General features: G+C 31.2%; 1 protein-coding gene across 3 annotated transcripts in view; it reads left to right on the top strand.

The window, feature by feature from the left end:
- Positions 1-17556, top strand: part of LOC120768512 (dual specificity tyrosine-phosphorylation-regulated kinase 2) — a 161807-nt gene that overhangs the window by 38061 nt on the left and 106190 nt on the right. The window lies entirely within an intron of this gene.

Consider the following 17556-nt stretch of genomic DNA (forward strand, 5'->3'; position numbering starts at 1 on the left):
CGAAATAGTAAAGGAACGGAATAAAATGAGATTGAATCAGTTTCCTTTTAAAATAGTATTTTCTTTATACATTTCTATGCATCGATATATTTATTTATATGTACAAAACAAAGAGCGCTAGTAAATTTCCTCTGAAAAATTCTGTAGAAAATAAACAATGTGAAAAAATTCTTAAATTTTATTATTTTGCCTTTTTACATACGAAGCCATGAACAAATAAAACTTTTATATATAGTATATGAAACGAAAACCCAATGAATAACGCGACCGCAAAGCGAGTAAGCCATAAACGCATTGCTTAGCGCTTACTAATCGCTGACCGTTTATCTTTCCAGCGTAATTCTTTGTTAATAAGTTGTTTTATGGCTGCACAGCTGAATATAATCGAAATAAGTAAGAAGTAGAGAAGATAAAACCGCAAAACTGGCTAAGTTTAAGTGGACGAACACAACGGTTTTCACCCACACACATCCACATACACACTTAAGCACATATTTAGAATGTTAGCACACAGTTAAGTACACACCACCACCCACCGCGACGCGCAGACGCAAGTGGAGTTGTTGTTGCTAATATTTTTTGCTAGAAGCGCTCGAGATGTGATCGCTGCATAGTTAGCTAGATCATTGCCGCAGTGGAGTTCAAAGTGCCCATAAATGAATTGACCGTTGTGTTTTATAGTTGGCATTATGCGAGTAGCGTTAAATGTATGTATGTGGAAGTGTGTGTGTGTATGCAGGAAGCAATAAAGTTGGGCAGCTGAAAATAGCTGGAGAGTATCATAACATAGTGGGCTTGCAAATAAAGAGAAATCCAGTGATATGGAAAATGGAAAAAGCACTGATATGTAACGGTACTTAGTGTTGGGGTTATAAAGTTAGAAATTTACCTGAAATTGGAAAGTTGGGTGCACTGAATTAAAAGTATTAAAAGAAGTGGTATATTCGTATTGAAAATATGGGTTGATGAGACTTTGGAAAAAATTATGGAAAGTATTTAAAAAATTATAAAAATTAAAAAATGGACACATATATACATAGTATGTATAAAATCTGCATTATTTACAACAACAAATAAACACCTCAGCAACGAACACCGTTTAATTCCAGTTAGTCATAACTAAAACATACCCACACGCGTACGCCATACGCCTTTCAAAGTCCACTTGCCAGCTTTTAATAGCCGTCGCGCATGCCAAGTACCAGCCTAGGCGAGACACATCATTAAGAATGCAAAAAGCGGCAAAAAACATTATGCAGCGAAATTAAAGTGTTAATCTCTCAGCTGTGACTGGTCTAATGTCTGAGTTTCGAATGCAACGTGAAAAAAGAGTTACAGTAAACCTGAGCATTGCAATATGAAACATGCCAACAACAATAGTAACAAGAATAGGCAATAGTAAAGCGACAGAAATGTGCACTAAGCAGACACAAGTACTTAATACTGGCAAAGGCAAAACTAAAATAGCTACACATTTCCATTTCGTTCCTCTGCACCACAAGAGAAGCCTATTAACAATGCAGTGACCGAATATTTGCTTTGTTGCTGTATAAATTCACACATTTGCGAATTTTGTTTGGCCACCCAAGATGTTTTATTGTCAAGTAGCTCATATTTTCACGCTTGTTCGCGACTTTTCCGCGACAAATATCACTGCACCGAAATTTTTGTAGATTTCTCTCAGCTGCATAAATTTAGTACTTGAATTTTGTTTTTTGTTTTTTAGCTAGAAGACAATGAGGGGTAGTTAAAAACCATGAAATGCAAAATTTGAGGTTTAATAAAGGATGCTGGAGCGGAATGATTGGAATAGGAACAAAATGAAATCAAATTGGAACACATTTTATTTAATTTTTTTTATTAAGGCGAATATATTGGGTTAATGCAATTTTCAGCAGCGGAAAATATGGAATCGAAACAAAGTGGAATGAAATTGTAATGAAACATCATCCGTTTTATTAAAACACTAGCGGCACAAATGGAATCGAAACCAAGTGTAGTAAATTTTTAATGAAATGTGAGCGGTACGAATGGAATCGAAACAAATTGCAGTGAATTTTTAATGATGTATAACTTATTTTATTAAAGTAAGACGAATCTATTACTTAAACAAAGTTTTCAAGACCGGAACGTTTGAAACAGAAACAAAGTGTAATGAATTTGTGATAGAATATTATTCATTTTATTAAAGTAAAATAAATTAACTTCTATTAACTAGTTTTCAAAAGCGGAACGAATGGAATAGAAACGAAAATGGAACGGGATAAAATAAAAACGGAACAAATTTAAAATAACTACATATATAGAAAATAATGTTCAAAAGAAATTTGGTTTTTGGTAGTTTTATGTGGAACGAAATGAAAATGGAAAGGAATAAAGGAAGAATGGAACAAATTAGAAATAAATGTAAAAAATAATATTCAATAAAAATTTTAGTTGTAAAGAAAATTGGGGTAAAGAAACCAATGTTAAAATTGAGTAATATTGCTTTTATATAATTATGTATGTATGTATATGGACGCAATTTTTTACTCAAAGTACAAATTCTCCATTTCATTGTTCTGAACAGTTAAATTGGTAATAATTCATAACGAAATGGAAACAGAACGGAATGAAGTGTAAATGGAACATAATTGTAATAAGAACATACAACATATTGTATGTTGCTAAAAATTCATTACTGCAATTATGAAATTGAGTGAAAGTTGAAATGAAACAAAATTAAAATGAAACGGAACGGAACGAAGTGAAAATTCATAATTTTTTCTACAAAAACTGTGTAACTCTTACAAAAAAATTGCCAATTAACTTTTGACATGAAAAAAATGGAAATGGAACGGAACGAAGTGGGATTGAAACAAATTGAATTAAAATTTTTTTTAATTCCGCCAAAAGAATATGGTTAATTACTTTTGTTTAACATAATAAAAAAATGGACAACAAAATGGAACGGAACAAAGTGGAAGTGAAACGAATTGTATTAAAAAATTTTTTTAATCCTTCAAAAAATATTACTTTTATTTAACATACTAGAGAAAATTTACACAGAAACGTGAAGCTCTCTGCTTGGTATAAGACATTTAAGCAATAGAAAAAAGTATTAGAAAATCAGTCGGTAACTTAAGACGCAATTTTTCATATGCTTGTATGTTCCTTAGCAGGCATATGTAAAATGCCTACAATATCAACCAAGTGAATGAACTTTCAACGGCATATTTGTTAAAGAAAAGCTTTGCATATAATCACAAGGCTTGAAAATAAATTTCCAGCACTAAGCGAAACAAAAACAAAAGACTTTGCAAGCCGCTCTGACCGTTTTCGTATTTATTCCTAAAGCCGCATTGACAATATTTCTTACTACTGTTTGCTTTTGTTTGTTGTCACTGCCTTTAAATGTTGTCCCACTACTTATGCATGCGACTGCTGTTGGCAATTATTTTAATATATGCTGCCCATATATTAGCATACAATTTGTTTATCAGCTCCTTCACATGCGCGCACAATACAATCACACGTTAAGAGCTAGCTGGAGAGAGAAAAAATTAAACAAAACAATATACTATATGCACACATGTATATATAAAAAAAGAAATATAAAAAATTATTTATACGGAAATTCAATGCTTTCATAGCTGTATCAAATCTTTCAGTCAAGCTCATACCGAAAGTTTATAGAAATTTGGCGACGCCACACTGACCGATAAGCTTTAAATGTCTAATATGCGTAAATAAAGCAAAAAGTGATACAAAAATTTCAAAAAAACTGCAAAACGTCAGCTGATTGCTCTAGGCAAAAAAAAAAGCATTCATTTGGGTGATCTTTAAATGTCGAAAATTGCAAAACCAACAAAACATTTCATGCAGACCGAGCGCGTTAGCTACTATTTAATTTGGGAAGTGTAGGGTAGTCTGAAATGCTCTTATTGAATGAAGGCCATAAAAAGTCAGCTGATCCCATATTTTATGGATCACGTTATCATAAGTTCATAATATACTTAATTTTACAAGAATTGCTCGATGTAGACTAAATCATCTACTAACGCTTATCAGCGGATAATGGAGATGGAAAGGAAAAATCGAAATGTGAGAATTTAAAAGCAAAAGCAAATATGTAATAATAGTGCTATACACACACAGTCTTATACGTATGTATTGTTTTTTGTACTTAATTAGTTTCTTTTTTGTAATTCTCCGGTCTATTCAAATCGGTTCTCCATAGAGCCTCTGTAAAGCTGCAGCACTTTATATTCATCACCAGCAATGTCCGCTGTCTATCACATGTCTGTGACGCAGACAGGGTTTAAACGAAAATAATTTAATTTATGTAAAGTTAAATGTTGGTAGTCATGTAACTGATTTATGTTACGTTTATACAGTTATTCAAAGACGTGCGTGAGAAAGTAGGCGTGCTGGATGAATATGTAAGGGTAAAGGAAATGGATTTTAAGCAGCAAAAAATATTTTACTTAAAAAATGTTATTATTGAAAAAAACGGCAAAAGAAAATGTTGAAAGTTGATAATTATAATATTGAGGAAAATTTAACTAAAAATATGAGGTGGAACAAATTGGGAAAAAATTATTTACTTCAAAAATTGTTACTTGTTAAACAGAAAAAAGAAAATAAAAATGTTGAATGTGTATATAATAAAAGTAAAACGTTTTGACTGTGGAACGTTTTGGAATCGAAACAAAATGAAAACTAAAGAATATGAAAATGCAACATATATTGATAATAATTATATTGGAGATATTTTAATTGAAATGATGTAGAGGAACAACTTGGGAAAGAAACAAAAAAAAATATTTACTTCAAAAATGTTTTTATTGAAAAGAAAACGACAAAATAAAAATGTTGAAAGTTGATAATTTCAAAGAAAATTTAATTAAAACACAAAACAAAAAAAGCAAAACAAATATGTATTTACTTCAAAAGTTATTAGGGTTTTCACAAGTACCCCATATACAAATTTTTTAAAAAGAAAAAGAAAGTAAAAATGTTGAATATGTATGAAACTTAAACAAAAGCGTTTTGGAATTGAAATAAATGGAAATTAAGGAATATGAAAATGCAACACATATTGATAATATACGATACAGGAGAGATTTGAATTGAAATAATCTAGGTTAACGACTTCAGAAAGAAACATAAAAATATATTTACTTAAAATGTGTTATTTTGTCAAATGAAAATGGAAAATAAAAAATTTCGATTGTGCACAAAATGAAATTGAAGCGATTTAAATATGGATCGTTTTGAAATTGAAACAGAATGGAAAATAAAAAAGGTGAAAATACAACACATATTGATAATATATGATACTGGGGAGATTTTATTTGGATTTATGTACAGGAACAACTTGGGAAAGAAACAAAAAAAAAATTATTTCAAAAATGTTATGTTTTTAAAGGAAAAAGAAAAATGTTGAATGTGAATAAAATGAAACTGAAGCATTATAAAATGTCAATATAAGGGAAATGAAACAGTGTGAAAATGTAATATACAGTTGAATTTCCATAACTCGAAGTTCTCCATATCTCGAAGTCTTGAATTGGCATTAGAAATACAATTTCACACATTTTTCATGTAACAAAATATATATATACATACCCACATTATGGGAAAATACGTTCATATAAACATACCCACGACTTGGGAAACATACATTCGTGTTAACATAAGCACGACTTGGGAAACATACATTCATATTAACATACGCACGACTTGCAAGCGAAGGCATACTGCGATCCCGAGTGTCTCCCACTCTTGGGGGGACATGGTGAAAACTGTACTTATCCTTGTTTTTGTGATAACTACTCACCTGTTCAATTCTTATCAGTGATTTATATATGTACGTATATACATTTGTTACGTACACATCTGCAGTTACATGAATCACATAGTTACCGTTATTATTTGATTCCCGTTTTTGTGCAAATGGCCGCCAAAAGTACATACAAATTTACCTATATTCCCGTTTTTTGGGGGTTCTGATGATTCAAGTTAGGAAAGAACTGTATATTGATAACATATGATACAGAAATGATCGAACATATGAGAATTAAAACTGATTTTTGGGAAACATAATGGATCACAATAATATATATGTTATAAGCAAATACAGTGAAAGCCCTAATAAACGGACGCTCTATTAAGCAGATATCTCCAATAACCGTTTACATTGGTTGGTCTCAACTATTTTTTATAAAGATAACCTATTATGCGAACCGCTCTATCAACAGGACAGAAAGTATGGTCCAGTGTCCGCTTATGAGAGATTTCACCATAATCGACTCTATAATTTTACAATAAGTTACCTAACTTCTCAAAGAATATATATTATTATTATTAGTGAATAATTGCACAATCGCAAAATCCAAACTGAGTATTATTCACACCCTTGAGCTTTTTTCCCATCCAATAGCAACATATTTTACTCACACCTCCACAAAATCAGTCGATACAATTTGTAATTATGTAATTAAGAAGAATACATTACAATGGCTCTTACAGCATTTAAATACAAAATTACAAAGCTTTGAAATATCATTTGAAAATAACACACGTGCACATTTAAGTGTCCAACCCAATAGGAAATTGGATGACTTGATGGATGTCTCTTTAGAAGAACTTTGTTATTGTACTTAGAGCAAAAACTAAACTAGGAGACGAAGAATACCTCTCTTTGGACCGGTTTGGAAGATCTTAAACTAAACAAGTTACTTTCACTAAAAAGAAAGAACCTGAGGAACAAAATTTTTCCAAAACAAGAAGTTCAATATTATTTTATTATTATAATATTATTTTCGAACAATCTTTTTGATCTTATTTTTAGAAATTTTTAGTTGAAAATTTCTCTAAGAACTCTATTTCCTACAGGGTCACAAGCAAATTGAAATTCTTAAGCAACATTTTCTCACATATGAGACCATAAATTAACAACAGCAACAATGGGTAGCTAAATGTGACTGATAATGGCGAATGTTTACATAAATTACAAAGTGTCAAGGCGGTTGCAGCAGCGCTGCAAATGCAAATGCCGACTCAACTGGCACAAAATGCTGTTGAAAAAGGCATCAACTCAAAGTGCAATGCAAAAGGCAAAGGTGCAAGCAAATTAGCACAATTGTTGTTAAGAGTTATTGGCAGTTTTCAAACAATTGCGCCACTGTTGAACAGAAAAGCTTGCAAGTGAAGCAAAAAGCTGTCAGAGCGTTTCGTTTTGCTTCGTTCAAATCGCTTGCGAGCGGCCTAAAAATTTTCTGTATAAAAAGTAGATATACATATGTAGTACCTATCAATATGGTATATATCAATATATTTAAAAAAAATTGCAAGAATTCGGAATAATTAAAATATTTCGGACTAGTTACTAACTAGCTACAAATGGCCCAAATAAAATTTAGTTTTATCTTTAAATAATGTATATAGCATATAAATATCGAAATTGATATAATTAAATTAATTAGTTACTAACTAGTTACAAATGGACCGGTTGAAAACTAGTTGTAAATTTATTATAAAATAGCGATATTTTCAAAAATCGGCAATACGTGTAGTAGAAAATAGTAAACATAAACTAGTTACGGAAGTGGTTACATACTAGTTACCTAATAATTGTAATTTTACCGTCAGTCTGCCATTATTTACGCGAACGGAAGCATGTTGTGACTAATACAGATTGCCAAAGTAGGGCACGTTGATAAAATAAAATTTATATAAATTTGCATAGATTAGTCTAATTAGCATAGCCAGTTAGCAAGTGTGAAAAATAAGTTCTTGAGCAAAAAGTCAGCTGTGACGCTAGCAAACAAAATATAGCAAATAAATCGTTGCTTATTGACATATCGACAGCAAAACAGGTTATCTATCGCTTGCTCGCGTTTTTTCGTCCGCAGCTCGTTTTTTTCCGTTTCGCAACCTGCACTCGGTTGTTGTTGTTGCTAGTTTTTGCTGTCAGTCTAATCATCTGACTGTCAGCTGTTCGTCGGCGTAAATGAGTTGTTTAAAAAGCAATTGTTGCTAATTTTAATGACTGCTACTCACCGACCGCCGACTGGCATACCTAGATTTCTCCGCCGTTCACCAACACAGCAACACTGGCTTAAGCGCTTTCAAATATCAAGTTTTTATCTGATTTTAATTATGCCTTATTGCTGCCGCTTTTTCTAAGCCCGACGCTGGCACATTTTTTCTGCTTTACTGAACAGCTGCGACGCCGGCAACGGCAGTGACTTAATGTCTGTTATGCAAGCGAGAATTAGTATAAGCTTGCCTTTATAGTATGGCGTTTAAGGCAGCTGCTGGTGGCTGCAATGACTAACCATCTCGTCGGCGGCGGCGGCAGCAGCGTCTGCAGACACTTGTGTGGGTCGACGTGCCGAAAAGGCGGCCACAAATGACTGCTGTGCTGCGGTGGGAAGTTGATATCAAGTAGACGTGCAAAAACGGTTAGCAGCGAAATGTTGCAGATTTTGCATCAAAGTCCAGGGTGTTTAAGTGATTTGTGAAATCACCGTTTGTGTATGTCTGATGTGGTAAGACATTTGAATATAGTTTTCCAATTGAAATTATTTACTTATAAGCTTGGTCAACAATACCAACAGTAATGTCTACATATTCCCAGACGGTTATAAAGCGTGAAACAGGAACAAAAACAAAAACAGAAGCGATCTTCTTTTGTTGTAGATCATACACAGAAGGTAGCTTCAAACTAAATGACTACAATTCAGTATTTTAGGTCGAAATTATTGCCAAACAGAAGATAGCAAGTGAGTTTCTGCTCAAACCAGCAAGTCCATAAACCTGCTATTGAGCAGCTCAGTGACAATTACGGCATTCCGAAGCGCCAATACTAAAACTCACTGCGTTAGGTTATGCAAGCAGGCAATATTTGGACTCTCAGGTGGTAACTGTGTTAATACCAACTGGGTACCCCGTTATATAAGAATAGAAGGAAAAGAAAGGCAGATGAGTTGGACTGCTCGGGGACAATTGTAAATACAATTTCCTAGCTGCTCCAGACCACTCAGCTCCTTCAGGGTGGTTTCAATCTGGACACTAGAGAGACACCTTGAAACACTAGCAACACAGAGCATACAACAAAGTTGGTGAGGGGTAATCTAAACGGTGAACAGAACAAAAATCTTCTACTGTTAGGCGAAAGCGAGTGGAGTTGACGGATTGCAGAGCATGCGCGGACGATGTGAATAAAGCTGAAATATATGTATATCAGATCGCTTGTAATCAATAAAAAAAATTAATTCAGGTTAACAGATTTCCAAACAAGACCCTCCAAGCAATGATTAATGTGCAAATTTATCGCCAAACACTGCAGAATCGATTGCCATCTGCGAAACTGGAGATATAAAGCAAAAAGTAAATAAACAAAGTCAAAGCAAGAATATATAAATACCTACTTATATATTTGTCTTAGCTTAAAACCCACTACAATAACAAAACTAAAAAGTAGAAAACAACTGAAACACCATTTTACTTCCCTCTAACAACCAGCGCTGCTAAAAACCGCAACATTCTGTGGTAACCACATACATGGCATGGCATAATAAAAATAAAAACCTAACCACCCAACTAACCAATCAAGCATACAACAAAAACAATACAATAAAAGCAGCACAACAACCACCATGCCACCACTATCATTATTCCAACACATCATTAATCAAAATCAATGGCACCAGCAATGATTTGGCGTTGCTTTTAAGGAGCCAGCAACTATGTAAGTTATTGTTGTTGCTATTTGTACAATTCTAATGTACCAAAACTGGTCAGCTTAAAGCTAAGTGCACGGTATTCTGTATTTATTTGTGTGTGTGAGTGCGATTTGCGGATAAATCAGCATTACGCATTGAATGCTTGGCGGTTAATGGACACTCCGCGCTGAGCATGCGCTTTGCTCCAAGCGTTTTCTTCTCCATTAGACAATTTCAGTGTACAGAGTATACAATGCAGGCAGGAAGTGGAAGTATAAGCTTGTTGAAATAACTATACTATGCTATAACTGAAAATTTGTTTCCATTATTCTCTGCGGAAATTCGAAAAAAAAATGAAAAAAATGCGTGAAAAAGTTTTTAACTAGCCTTAAGCTAAACTAATGATTTTTAAAGTTTTCGATGACCTTTGTGTGTCTAGCTAGTTTATGAAAATTGTTTCGTTTTTGTTGTAGTGCAATTATTTCTTTATATTAATCTATAACTCGTTGACTTTTGGTTAGATTTCAGTAGAAATATATAACCATTAAGTTTATTGTGTTGTCGTTTTTGTTTCTGTTGTTCCAAAAATCTTTCTATAGTTCACTAATAAGCCCAAAACCTTGTAGAGCAATTTTTCCGTGTCAACTTTGTTATGGGAGCAGCCCTAAAATAACTTTAAGTACCTTTTTGTAACTTTTCATATTGATAAACTTTATCAGAAGCACGGCACGGGCCAATAGAGTGAAGAAACTTTTGACTTTGGGCCTCCTAAAGGCCTCGGAGCGTTGTGAGACAGCTACTCTACCTAGCGCTTTGAAATCCTAGAACTCCAAATATCATTTTGCTCTGTGACCTACTTTAATAATATTTTTTTATAATATTCCAATTAAATTTTCAAATTTTTCTCTAATGAAAACTTTATATTTTTCTCATATAACGTCACTTTTAGACTTCTGCAAGTATGTGTTACTATTGTTGTTGTTATTATAGTGACAAAAGCCATTCAGGAAGTAATTTGTAAAAATCTGTCATCTGGACAGTTCTTGGTCGGTTAAAAAATCCAGGTTCGTTTTGAATACGTAAACTTGAACGTCGTGAGAACGGCTTGATTTAAACAGTCTGATCTGAAGTCTTCATTTGTAAATATTAAGATTTATGATACATACTTATTGCCATGCGTTTAGCAACTTCATAGCTTTAGGCTGTTAAAATGATCCCAAATCACTGGTCCAAGATCTCTACTAAATTTTGTAGTATTGATCACACTTTTTTCAGCAACACTGCTCAAAAATAATAAATTCTTTAAAAAAAGGCACCAAAAAGCGTTAAATACTTGACCATATTGTGGCCATACTTTTCAGAAACGACTTCAAAAACACTTTATAACTTTATGCGAGTTAAATGTTCGCAAATTACAGATCGAAGATCTCTATGAAATTTTGGAGTAGCTGATCACAATTTTTGTAAGAAATGCATCAAAAGAACAATAACTGCTTTTCGAAAGACACTAAAAAGTTTAAACTACAGGACTAGAAGCTCAATGAGTCAAGAATATAATAGAAATAGGAGCTTTTATGCACAAATAATCTTTCTTCAATGCAATACAAGACGGTTTCTTCCTTAAGGATTCTTTGACAAAATGATTAATGCAATTTTTTTTAAATCAAACATTACAAAGTAAAAAAAAAAAGATAAATTTGTTGTTTTTAAACAAAAGGGAAAATTACACGATATTTATATTTTCAATAGAACTCTAAGCACAGTTGTTTTATAAAAGCATTTTAATTGCAAGTGTCACCAATCAATATTGTTTCCAAAGAATTCCTACGCCACCTTCACGCATACTCGCAGTCCAATGGCGTGCAACAAAAACAAAACCAGATATAATATTTAAGGAAATGAAAAGTAAATAAAATCACGTTAGCCGATAACGGGCAAAATGTAATACAATACAATATAATGAGTCTACGAGAAAATTGTGCACTTATCGGCTGAAGTTCTGCACAAACGCCGTTTTAAATAAATACAGAATTACGCATTAAAAATCGCAACCGCAATGGAAACCGATCGCGGGGCTTCATATACACAGAAGCTTCAGAATATAATACGCGCATATGTAATGCCAATTACCCATATCATTACATTCTCGATTCCAGCACATTTGCTGCGATTATTTTGTTAAGACATCAATAATCCACCGACAATTTAGCGCTAAAGAGAAATCGAAATCGAATCGCTGCCACAAAGCATCGAGTTGCGGCAAGCAACGTTCACTCCGCCATTGCAGTGGTGGCTGATGGCCTTCCAGTTAATGTGGCGGCAATAAAAAAATAATAATAAGTTGAAATAAAAATATTAAAAAATAAATTGGAAAATAATAACTCAGCTAATGGCGTGTTTAATCAACGAATTTATGCTGAACGAAAAGTAAATTAGAATTTGCTTCGAAATTGAAAAAATAAATATTTGCTTTGCAGTAGAAGCATGACTTCAGTGTGTGTATTGCAAGTGCAAATACTTGATTTGCCTTGGTTATGCGATAAAAATTTTAATTGCATAATTTTTTCACTTTAGTGTTTTTTTCTGCAAACAATAGCGCGCTAATGATGCGTTAAAGATAAGTTGTGAGTGATGTAATGAGAAGAATGCATGCGAGTGTGAGCATCATTTGATGAAATGCGAAATTATTACAAAAAGTTGTGATAAGTAATCAAAATTAATAACAATAATTGGTAACTAATTAGTAATAAAGACAAAAGGAAATAAAATTAATTGAAATAAAATGTACTATTTCAAAAAAATTAATAAAATTAAATAAATTATTAAATTTAACTCTTGACCAAAAATAATTAATAACATTCACTTTTAGCGATATTTATTTTTTAATTAATTATTTAGATTTTTTATTATATTAATAAATAATAGTGGTCATTAATATAGAAACATGTTACTTAAAGCAAAAACCTGAAAAAATTTAAGTAATTAACAAAGTAATTTAAAAAAAAATTAAATAATTAAATAGTATTTAATTGCATTTTTATTTTTCAAGCTTTTTACAAATTAATTAATTAAGAACTTAAAATTTTTAATTAATTATTTAATTAAATTATTAATTAATTAGTACGATTTTCTTATATATGAAAAATTTAAATTAAAAACAATAGTAACGTAATTCATGTTTTAAATATATATCTTCTTATTAATTAAAATAAAATAGAAACATGAGTAACATAAATGAAAATAAACTTAAAATTCTTAAGTAAGTAACAAAATAATTCAAGAAAATTAAATAGTAAATAGTATTTTATTGTGTTATTATTTTTTCACATTTTCTTTTTAATTAATTAAGTAAGAACTAATTTTTGCCAGTAATTAAATTATTAATTAATTAGTTAAATTTTCTTATTTATGAACAATTAATTTTTTTATTATTGACTAAGAATAATAGTATTAAATACAAAAATTTAGAATAAAATAAATAATTGTCAAAATAATTAGAGAAAATTAAGTAGTATTTAATAAACTATTTTTTTAATAATTAGAATTTATATATTTTTATGCATTAAGAAAGATTTCTGCTTTACTTTTTATAAATTAATTAATCAATTAAAGTTAATTAACTATTGTTTTAATGATATAATTAATATTAAATCTGAATTATTTAATTAAATGTATTATTATTTTAAAGAATAACTAATTAATTGTATTTTCATTTTAATTAACGTGGTGGTAGCTGCACCCCACTATATTGAGTGTACATTTCAACAAGTATGTAGTAAAATGACTAAAAAATTAAATAATAGTTTTATAAGAAGTTGTGTTAAGCTATTATTATTTTTTATTTTTGTAATTACGTAATTTTGAATATTATTTCCCATAACATGTTATTTACCAAAAAAATATAAAACTAAATAGTAAGTAGTTATGAATAAAAAAATATTAATAATTAATTAAAAAATTTTTTTAAAAATTTCGAAACTATTTTAATTAGTAAAATTAAATATATTAAAATATTTAAGAATTAAAAAATAAAAGTAATTAAAAAAAATAAAATTTAAATAAATTTTCAGGTTTTTTTTTTAAGTTTGAATATTAATTAATTAAGTTATTTTAAATTTGTTATTTTTATTTTTCATCATTAATATTAAATAATTCGATTTTCTTTGCTAGCAGAATCTTATGTTTATTCACAAATATTCGCAATAAATCAACTACCAGCTCGCAGTTCTTAACTTGCTTGAACTAATTTTTAATAAATACAACGATATTAGCTTGCACCTGCATAGCATATTTGCTAAGAAACCTTTAACCTTTATATGCATAATTTTTTTATGCAAGCAAATACATGTAGTTAATGCACTAATGGTTGAATAAGCGATTTAGTGCTGAGCCACCAGCTAATATGCGTGGAAGTGATTAATTGAATTTCTTGTTTACTTAGAGTAGACACAGTAATTATTTAGCTTTGCAGTACATATGTTATGCATAAGTAACTGCGCATGTGCATAAGTATGAGCATATGACCTCAAGAATATATACATAGCTAAGTCTATAAGCATATCTTTAATTAATTATATGCATACCTGGGGTGTCTAAGTAACTCTTACATGTTTAGTACATATGTTTGTGTTTTTGTTTATGAACAGTTATATGTACAATTTGCTTGTTTGTGTTTAGAAAAATCTTAGTTTAGATATTGGTAGCTAAGAAAGGACTTAAAGCCTTATAGAATGTCGGTCACTTAGCTCATTTTCTGGTTATGAAATTATATTCAGGATAGTAGTTCTAGTAATTGACAAGCTATGTGGCTAAAAATAAATGAGAATATAGGAAATGAGTGCAATTATTATAAAACCAAAAAAAGTTAAATATTAATTGCTATTAATAATAACATAATTAATATTAAACTAATTAATATTTAAATAAAAGTCCGAAAGTAGTAAATTTGTTTGTAAAAAAGAGTATAATAGAGGTCAGAGTGCTGAAATTGGAGTATAAAACGTTAATATGTGGATATTATCTTTTCAATGCAAAATGTGACAGGTTAGTGGGAAAATTATTCATATATTCCCATATTTGCAATTGCTGGTTAAGTGGAAAAATATTTGCTTGTAATATTGCCGAACCTCATCCATAATTGGCCCACTTTTTGCTGTCGATCTTTACACTCTTTAATTGTGGCGCAGTTTTCCTAGATTATCTTGATATTCCTTATATAATTATATAAGTAAATATAGCAAAATACATGCAGAGCGTATTCGCATCACGTGTTATGGAAATGTGATATTTGAGCTCATAAATATGTATAAAATTTTTTTAGGAAAACAGAATTTTTATAACTTGTATAGGGCATATTAAGTATGTATATGCGCAGTTTATGTTTTGAGACACCGACCTGAAATTCTGCACACGATTTTTTCTCCCCAAGAAGCTGCTCTTTCGTTGGGACCATTGATATCGGACCTTTATATGATATAGTTCCCATACAAATTGATCGATTACCCATAAGTCCTTGTATGGCAACCTTTTTTATTTTTCGAGATATCTTCACATAATTTACCACAGATTACTCTCAAATTGAACGGTATAATATATGAAGATATTGTTCAGATTGGACCACTGTAGCATATAGCTACCATACAAACTGACCGCTCAAAGTTAAGTCTTTGTATGGAAAACTTTTTTATTTGACAAGATATCTTCGCAAAATTTTGCACGGAGTCCAAAGTAACGGTACATTCTCCAAGTAAGTTGTTCAGTTCGGACCATTATATTATATACCATACAAATTTGTCTATCACACTCAAGTTCTTGTATGGCAACCTTTTTATATGACAAGATATCGTCACAAAATCGGGCTTGAAATAATTATACAAGATAACAGTACAATATCCGAAATAGATCAGATCGGATTACTGTAGCACATAGCTGCCATACAAACTGACTGATCTAAATCGAGATAAAGATCTTTTTATACTGCTTTATGCTACAAAATATGTAAGCGTCAAGCCGAATTTGACGATCTCTTATATTTTTAGGAACTTTTATTTTTTCTTAAATTTCATCTTTATACAACAATATCAATTCCAGCTACTAGCTTTTAAATAGCATTTTTTTAAGTTTAAATGTAACTATTTTTACTTATTCACAAATACACAGTACCACATACATATGTATGTAAATGGTATTTATTGTGGCTTTTGGTTTCCTGTGCTATTCTCTACTAGCAGGTCAATAAACCTCTGGCTGAATGTGACACTCACAGACGGTGGATGCCAGCAAGTTTGCCATTTGTTCGATTTCAGTAAGCAGACACCATTGCATTTATCTTTGTTTGACTATACGTTTTTGTTGTTGTTGTTGTTTTAATGGTTTTAGTTGCATTCTAAATATGTACATATGTATGTATGGCTTAATATAGCTAAAGGAGTGCATTAGAAGGTGGCAATGTACTTGACCTGTGAACATATGAGTAAGCTTTGCACTCAAAAAGGTTAAAAATTAAATGAACAAAAAATATTAGGAAAATCTAAAAAAAAAAAAATCAAGTAAATTCCAAAAATAGTAATTAAAAATAAAATATATTAAATAAATTTTAATTTACTAAATAATATACAATCTCATAGCAGAATGGTCTTAAAATTGAGAAAAGAGGCACGTAGACATAACATTTAGCCACCTGAGCATATAAATGAGCTAACATGAGTGTATTTAACCAATTTCGATCAATATATTGTATTTCTAAGTATTTCCCATCTATTAACTGTAAATGCACCTGCGAGCAATCTTCCTGGTTCCTACAACTCTATGAGAAATTACCTGTTCCTTTGAAGCACTCATGACCACTTAAGGGTTAATGGCTTTGGGGCAAGTAGTCTCAATTGATCAGGAAAAGCTTTCTACCTTCAAGTAATTGAGGAAGTGTGAGACAAACACATAAATATATTGATACAAAGAAGATTATGTCCACAAAACACCAAGTTCTTGACTGAAATGAAGCGACAAAGGCAACTAGGGACGAAGAAAGTCATTAACAGCGCATAGCAACAGCAAAGTGCTAAAGGATACTAGAAGAATGCTTTAATATACAGGCTATATATACAAGTAATTGACTATATGTATGTCATTTAATTTGTTTGTAACTACCACGTGGACTGTGTTTATTGCTATTTTTAGAATAAGCCACCGGCAATTAAAGCAAAAAATAGGCATATGTGCCGTATCAAGCGGAAGGAGCGTGCGGACAGGCTGTTGGCACGAGTGTAGGTGGAAATCAAAGCTTACGTAGAAACAAATTAATATGTTTGTAAGCGAATAGGCAAAGAGCTGATGGCAGCTACTAGCTACAATGGGCGTGCGGTGCTTCCTCATTGGCAACATTGCGCATTCGATTTGAATTAAGTGACGCGAAAAAAATTTCAATTTTTTCACAGGCAAGTGGGAAGTTACAAAACTTGGCTACATATGTTCATATGCAAATAAGTGGAAGCATTCGCTAAACACTTGCTTTGGAGCTTTGCCAATTGCTGAGTGCAACTAATTAATTTACAAGCGTAAACAACGAGTGTTACCGTGTTATTAAATTAAGTTGAGTAAGGTAAAGAAAAACACTAAAAATAACGTCAAATTAATATAAAAAAAAACTTTAAAAAAATTTAAAATAACAACTATAAATTTATAATTAACTCCGATTCGCCTCGGAAATGTTTGGACAAATGTTGCACATAAATTTTGCTACTCTGTGGTTGTGTTTCTACATTTGATTAATGACACTTTTTTACTATTATGTTTAGCTTTTTGGACATAGCAATTAATTTCTGCTAAAATTTTATTTTATTAACTG

The sequence above is a fragment of the Bactrocera tryoni genome, chromosome 2, assembly GCF_016617805.1.
Source record: "Bactrocera tryoni isolate S06 chromosome 2, CSIRO_BtryS06_freeze2, whole genome shotgun sequence".
In the NCBI taxonomy this organism is placed as follows: Eukaryota; Metazoa; Arthropoda; class Insecta; order Diptera; family Tephritidae; genus Bactrocera; species Bactrocera tryoni.